This window comes from Pygoscelis adeliae, unplaced genomic scaffold (genome assembly GCF_000699105.1).
Source record: "Pygoscelis adeliae isolate BGI_AS28 unplaced genomic scaffold, ASM69910v1 Scaffold124, whole genome shotgun sequence".
Lineage (NCBI taxonomy): Eukaryota > Metazoa > Chordata > Aves > Sphenisciformes > Spheniscidae > Pygoscelis > Pygoscelis adeliae.
The window spans coordinates 1,828,411-1,835,391 of record NW_008824791.1 but is presented as its reverse complement, the minus strand read 5'-3'; the positions used below and the strand labels follow the sequence as shown (position 1 = coordinate 1,835,391).

General features: G+C 37.9%; 1 protein-coding gene across 1 annotated transcript in view; it reads right to left on the bottom strand.

The window, feature by feature from the left end:
• Positions 1-6,981, bottom strand: part of EPHA3 (EPH receptor A3) — a 231,713-nt gene that overhangs the window by 207,836 nt on the left and 16,896 nt on the right.

Genomic DNA, 6,981 nt, shown 5'->3' with positions numbered 1-6,981 from the left:
AAGCGCTCGCCCTGCCGCCGGCCGGGCCGGGAACCCGCGCGCCTCCTGACACCGCTCGCCTCGGGAAGAGCAGGCTGCTTCTCCCCGCTTCTTCTCCTCCTCCTCACGTTTTCGAAAGGCTAACAGAAGGGCTTGGGAAGTCACTCTGGAGAAGTTAAAGTGTGCGAAATTAGGAAATTAACAGAATCCTCAGGCTGTTTTCACAAACATCTTTGAAAGACTGGGGGGGAAATTAAGCAACATGGGGGTCTCCTGCCTAGGAACTACTGCATTCTCAGCCTCGCTATTTCACAGCATAAGAGCCAGCAAGCCATCAGTGCACTTATACGCTTACTTTCCAATACTTTTTAAAAGAACAATTTTGAACTGTAGAAGATACCATTCTACACGGACAATCATGTCACACTGAATATTTTCAGAAATTGGGGGTGGGGGGAGAAAATATATCCAGAATAAATTACCTACCAAAACTATTTAGACCATAAAAAATAATGCACAACCACAGCAAAGCTATCAGGCGAAAACGTTTATGGGCATTTTTAACTGGAGACTATACTTACTCTTCTTGTGGTCTTGATGTTATAAAAACAGTTAAAATCGACTGTAGCATGCCCCTGTGATAAATAATGTTGCATTTCATGACAGTTACTGTATTTACTTTGTTCTATTCTGGTTTATGCAAATAAATTCAGCACAAAAGAAAATGAATAAAATTATGAAGTGTTTCTTTACAAAGGGAAAAATATCTCATGGTGATCAGGCCATTTGAGAGAACTTCTCACAGCCTGCGTTTATGCTGACAGGGCTGACAGAAATAAAATTCTGCCCATGAGGAGAATGATATCGCTTCTAAGCTTTGAAAGTTGAAAAGAAAAATTGGAAGCTGAAGTATCTGCAATTCCAACTCTAAATAAGATCTTTATTTGACTCTTGGAATAGAAGTCAAAACTTGCTCAATCTTTTCATTTATTTATTTGAAACCACAGAAAACTGATACCCAACCTTCAGCAACCTATTACCAGTAAGTAAAATGACTGATGAGGCTAATGAAATATGGGGGGGGTCCGTATTTTTCATTATAAAAAATGGTACGGGGACATTGCACTTATTGTACACTTAGCATTTTTTGTTGTTGCAGGTTTGTGTTGTTTTATTTTTTTTTAATAGATATCTCATAATTTGAAGTAACATGGTAAAAATGCTAGTTTCAAAAGAAAGAGAAAAGAAGGCTTTGTCCCTCCCTTAATGATGATCACGGAATAGAAATTAGGACACTTTTTACTTTATGTCAAGTTAAAAGCTGTTTTTAAAACGTACCAAAATGCAGTACCGTTATGATCATACTGAATTTTTCAAATGAATGCAATACAGACTACAGTTATCAAAACAACACATTTAAAGAGTATCACAGTGCTCCACATTTTAAAAATGCATTTCTTTCTGGTAACAATTTGTAACAAGAGGCAGTCATAAACATACTTCTGAAGTAATATGCATGATCTCAATTTATTTTTCAAATAATTTCCCCCATTTGTTTAGTCAATTCCACCTAATTTTTTTTTATTTAAACTTCCATTTTAAATGCATGCTTAATGCAAGCAGCTGAAGATAGCGCGCAGATGAAAGCAAAGTCAAAGCCAGCTAAAGTACACGAAAAGTACATTCTACCCTTGACTACTCACATACTGCTTCTGAAGACATCAACAACGCTTTCATATTATATTCAGAAAGCAGTACTAAACAATGCTGTCATCAGTTTAACAATATTCATATAATTAAAATACTCATCTGGCATATCTCATAGCTTTATATTGCTAAAAGTAATACCTATCACAAAGGAGGAAAAAGTACAGTACAAACATTTATTTTTCGTCATGTTCCGATTTCATGCAAAAGCAGCATCCACAGACTGAAGACACCACCATTGCATTCTGATTCGAGGCTCTGAATGTGAATGAAGAGATTTTAGTTCAAGAGAGGCAGGTTTTTAAATGTCCCTCTCCAAAGAAGAGAAGGAAGATGAAAATCGTTCACTTTACAGTAATAAAAATAAATTCAAAGTTTTATTCTAGTAGGAAGAAAACAAAGAGTCTAAAAACGAGAAATAGCACATTCTTGATTACAGAAAATTGGAGGTGAAGGGAAGAATTTACGAAAGCTATAGTAAAAGTGCTCATATTTTTTAACACCATCTCTTTCATTATATTGAAAAAAGGAGAATAAAATGAAACAAATATACTTTCAATGCACCCTAAAAGCAAATACCTTGGGGGGGGAAGAATATATTAACCAAAAAAATTACTTTCTCGATCAGCCATTCAGTTTAAAATGACACAAAGTCTATGATTCACAAAAACAGAATCCCAAGTGGTTAGTTTGACCTTCAATCACCAAAATAGTCTGCTTGCATTTCAGACCCGATACACAAGTCGTGAAAGGCAGGGTGACAGTAGGAAATATAAAAAGCTGTAAGGAGACCAGAGCTCAGGCAAAACATAAGATAAATCTTGGTTTTAACAGAACGCATTGTTTTAAGAAGTACTAAGGAAATTCCACTGTTAACGAATAGGAAGAAGAACATGTACAACAGTATAAGGTGCCTGTTTTCGTTTGGAAAAAAAGTACTTAATCTTTTATTTTACAAAGATACCTTTCAGTTTCAATCTTTTGTCTCATACAAATTGTTTGATATAATTTGTTTTACTTTGAAACTCTTTTTCAAAACCACCTGGTGATTTTGGTAATACTCCCCACTTCAAATACAGTATCACTTGGAAGGTGACAAGGTAATTTTGGCATCTCAGACAAAAAATTAATACAGACTAAGATGTCAGTCGGTATCAAAAGAAAACTAAAATGAGGTTGTTTCATAAATTTTTGTATTTGTTGGCCAGTTTCAAGTTTTTCTGATGGCTCAGCTGTCCTAAGATTCTGCAGTGGTGTGAAAGCAAGAGACACATGTACGGATGAGAAACTTTCTGTGTGCCCAGCTGAGGGGAAGGCTGAAGCGTGACACCAGGAAACCTACTGGCACTAAGGACCTACTGCAAAAAAACCTCCCATCACCGGACGCAATTAACCACAAGACACAAAGCTGCAGGAAAACAAACCTCATTATTTCCACCGCTCATGGAAATACTTACTAATCTTGAAAACGTCTTCCATATAAACAGAGAAACTTTCCGTTCCCAGTGGCCTGAATAAGTGATTCTTGAATGCAGCTTGTCTGAGTGCACCTTGATCACAGGCAAAATGTAACTCTGCACAAGTTCTCCTCTACCTTCATCTAGTCACAAGTGATATCCAGATGCTTATTTAGAGTCTTCTTCAGTCACTGTGTCCATGATATCCCACCAAAAAAGGCCAAAAAGTTTTTACACTGCCACACATGAGCTGACTATCAAAACCAGAACAAACGCAGCCAGGGAGACTGCTACTCTCATGCGTAGGCAGTAATACAGTCTAATGCGACAAACTACTTTCAGGCTTTTGAAATATAAGAAAGGAGGCATTTTCTTCATTTTCACTTGGATTTTTGGATTCTAACCCAATTTCCATTGATGGAAAAACTCTCATTAATCTCAGTCACGCATGCTGTAGCCTTCCTAGCACAACACAAACTATTACAGAAGCAGGGAATGTTATCCTTCTCTAATACGAACCAGTTTCCATTACTGAGATGATCAGCTTGCTTTGTCCAAATGATCGTGAGAGAGACCACTAAGAAAAAGCAACGTTATTCACACCAGATTTTCAAAGCACTTCAGTGTACGGTCAGCAGCTGAGGTACGTGCCCAAAAGTTTAAGGTACTGAGCACGGCCAGCTCTTGAAGAAGGCAGATGGTTCTGAAGAAACTTGGGGACCTAGAAAACTTCTGTCACGATCAAAGACAGTGTCTTTATTTCCCAACCAGTCTTCTGAAATTTTGACCGCAATTTACTAACTTTGGCCACGTACAGAACAGGTTGGGGTTGGGTTTTTTGTTTGGGTTTTTTTGGCTTGGTTTGGTTGGGGTTTGGTTTTTTAATAATTATCTATTGCATGACAATAATAAATGCCAGAGCATTCTTTTCTCTAGCTACAAGCAAAACAAGATAAGCATGATTTCTCTCTTACTTTTCTACTGACTATATAAAAAAAAAGTGCTCCAACATTTCAAGTCCAGAAATATGAGTAATAAACATGTGAAGATCAAGTCCCAAGTTGGATGACTGCAGAATGACGTACTGCGATTATGTCACAAATATATATTTTTTTTTTCCAAACTTCCCAAAGAACATGGAGCTAGAGTCAAATTAGAAACATCTTTCTTACTAAAGGAAAAAAAAAAAAAAAGATGCTGAAACCAGTACAACTACTCGCATGAATATGCAGAGCGGGATTTAGACTGTACTCTTTTTGTCCTGTATGAATTATCCATCACATTTCTGTTGTATATTATTAAAGTGACTTGCTTTTTTTATCCTCCCAACCCCCACATCTGTGCTGCTGTAATTTACGTGAATTGCAGTTAATGATCACTTGCGTTATGCTTAATCAGCATATCAATAATATACTCTGCACAGACTAAGTAGCTCTTCTTTCTTTCCCCTTTAATGAAACCTATAGAAATGGAACTGGTATTTGACTGATTGGCATTACAAAAAGGTTGCCTAGGCAGGTGCTGGAGATGGTAGTACAGGATACAGGCCTTGTGGCTGCTGCCAATCATGCTCAAGCATCAGCAAAGCCCGCTATTATATTTTTTAATTCCATTGCCTTGCTATCTAGAGGGGCCGATGTTTTGTACTCAAGGGATTTTAATGAGCTTGACCAGATCAGTGTTACTGATGCCAAGACTGTGGCTATGTGGGATGTTTCAAGGACAGATCACATTCTTACAGGGTGATATTATTAACCACGGTCTAAAACACTGCCATTAGAGTGTTCTTATGTGGGACACAGAAATTTTTGAATACAAATGAGCTATAAATCTTAACATGAATATTCAGGAATTTCTGGAAAGCTGTTATTATACATGCCCAAGTCGAGGCAGACTTAAAAGAATAAAGAACAACCACTGAATGCTGAAAATGACAACCAATAAATTTGGGTCATTTTGCCAGAAATCAGTCAATATCATGTATCGGTAAGATAAAATTATTAACCTAGTAAGATGCTTCTTAAACGCTTTGGCTAAATTATTTTTAAAAATTCTGTAAGTCACCAGCTTCAGTATACTGACATTTATGGCTTCAGATGAGAACACTGCTGCATGCTGGAGAAGAATTGGCACACCACCAATATTCTCATTTGTGAATCACAGCCTCAAGTGTAGCTCTATTAGCTTTACCTTGTAAATTACCACTATGCTATTAGCAATCTTTCAATATGATGTGACATCTTTATTATAATGTTTTTCCACTAAAGTTTAAGTTCATATTTTAGTTAGCTCAGAGACAGATGCAGCCATATTTACCAGGTTTAATTAATTGACTATAAATAAAGGGCTGTAAAAAGAAGGCATCTCTTTCACACGATGTTCAAGTTGTCATCATTTCACAGCAAAATGCCAATTCAGATAGGATAGATGTTACTATTTCTATACTTTATATTCATGTTGCAATATGTAAGCTTAAAATTTCACAGTATTTTGAAGGCTACAGTTTAGAGTCTCAGTTCTCTTACAAAAACACTTACAATACATGATCCACATTAATTTACTACCATGCGATTTTTAACTAAGAATTTCATTAACTTCTAAGAACATCAGTGCAATTCCATTATTTACTTTGGCTTCGATATCCGTGGACATTACAGTAAATAGGAACAGCGTGCACACACACACACAAACAAGTTGTGCTGGATTTACCTGACAAAAACTCGCAGAAGCTAATAAAATTGCTTTGAGAGATCTGGTGGCCCTTTTTGGTGGGGTAATGTAGCACATCTGTTTTTCTTATAGCCCCCAAGATACCCTGTATCATTCCCTACCAACTGCTTTAGGCATCCAAGGCAAGGGAGGCACAGCTGCAGGGAGCAGAGCAGTAGATCTGCACAGCTGCAAGGAGATGATCAGAGCAGAAGAGTAAAGCAGAGGAGGGCAGGGCAGCTGGGAGAGAAGGAAAAAAAAAGGCTTTGCAAAAAAAAAAAAAGGAGGAAAAAAATGCAAGCGAAGACAAAAAAAAAAAAATGATGAGCTAGAAATTGCTGGAGAGTTCCCATCCTTTTTAAAAAGGTTTTTTGTTGGAAAAAGCCACCAGAACCAGCCACTAGAAAGAAACATGAATCCTCTTCCCACTTCTTCCCCATGAGAATGGAACGATTTGTTCAGAGACACAGAGAGAGATCCATGTGTAAACTCAAAAAATAAACCAAGTCTTAATCCTTAAATACTGCTAAACAGCTGCATAACACTTGATATCAAGAAGGCACTACTTAAATATTAACAACTGAATCCCGTAAGGCAGAGGTGCAAAAGTACTGTTACCACTGATCTCTCTAAAAGAGATAAAGGTGAAGTAACAGCTTGCCCAAAGCCACAGAAGAATCAAAAAGTGGGTGTTGACGATCCTACAAACAAACCAACGAGCAAATACCTGCCAACACCGAGAATTCAAAAAACGCGGTTGGTTTGGAAAAAGGATAGTTCCTGGACTCTTAGCTCGCAACTCCTCTCCCTTATCAAGACGAGAGACAACATTTCCCAAGGACTTAGAAGTGCCAGTACTCTCTGGCAGAGGTTTACTCATTGGGTAGAAGACACAGGCAGACAAACACGCATGAAAACTTCTAGGAGTTGTCATCCTAAAGGTAGAAAACCAAAATGAGACTGCCATAGAGGAAGGAAACAAAGCACCTTAAAGGTAGGCACAGGCGACAGGACAGCAAGAGAAGGAGCCGCAGGTCTCCGAGTGCCTTCTTTTAGCAAAGACTTGACGGCACAACCTTCTCTGAGGGTGAGGGAAGCTCCAGACACCAGGGCTTCAGCCTGCCAAGCA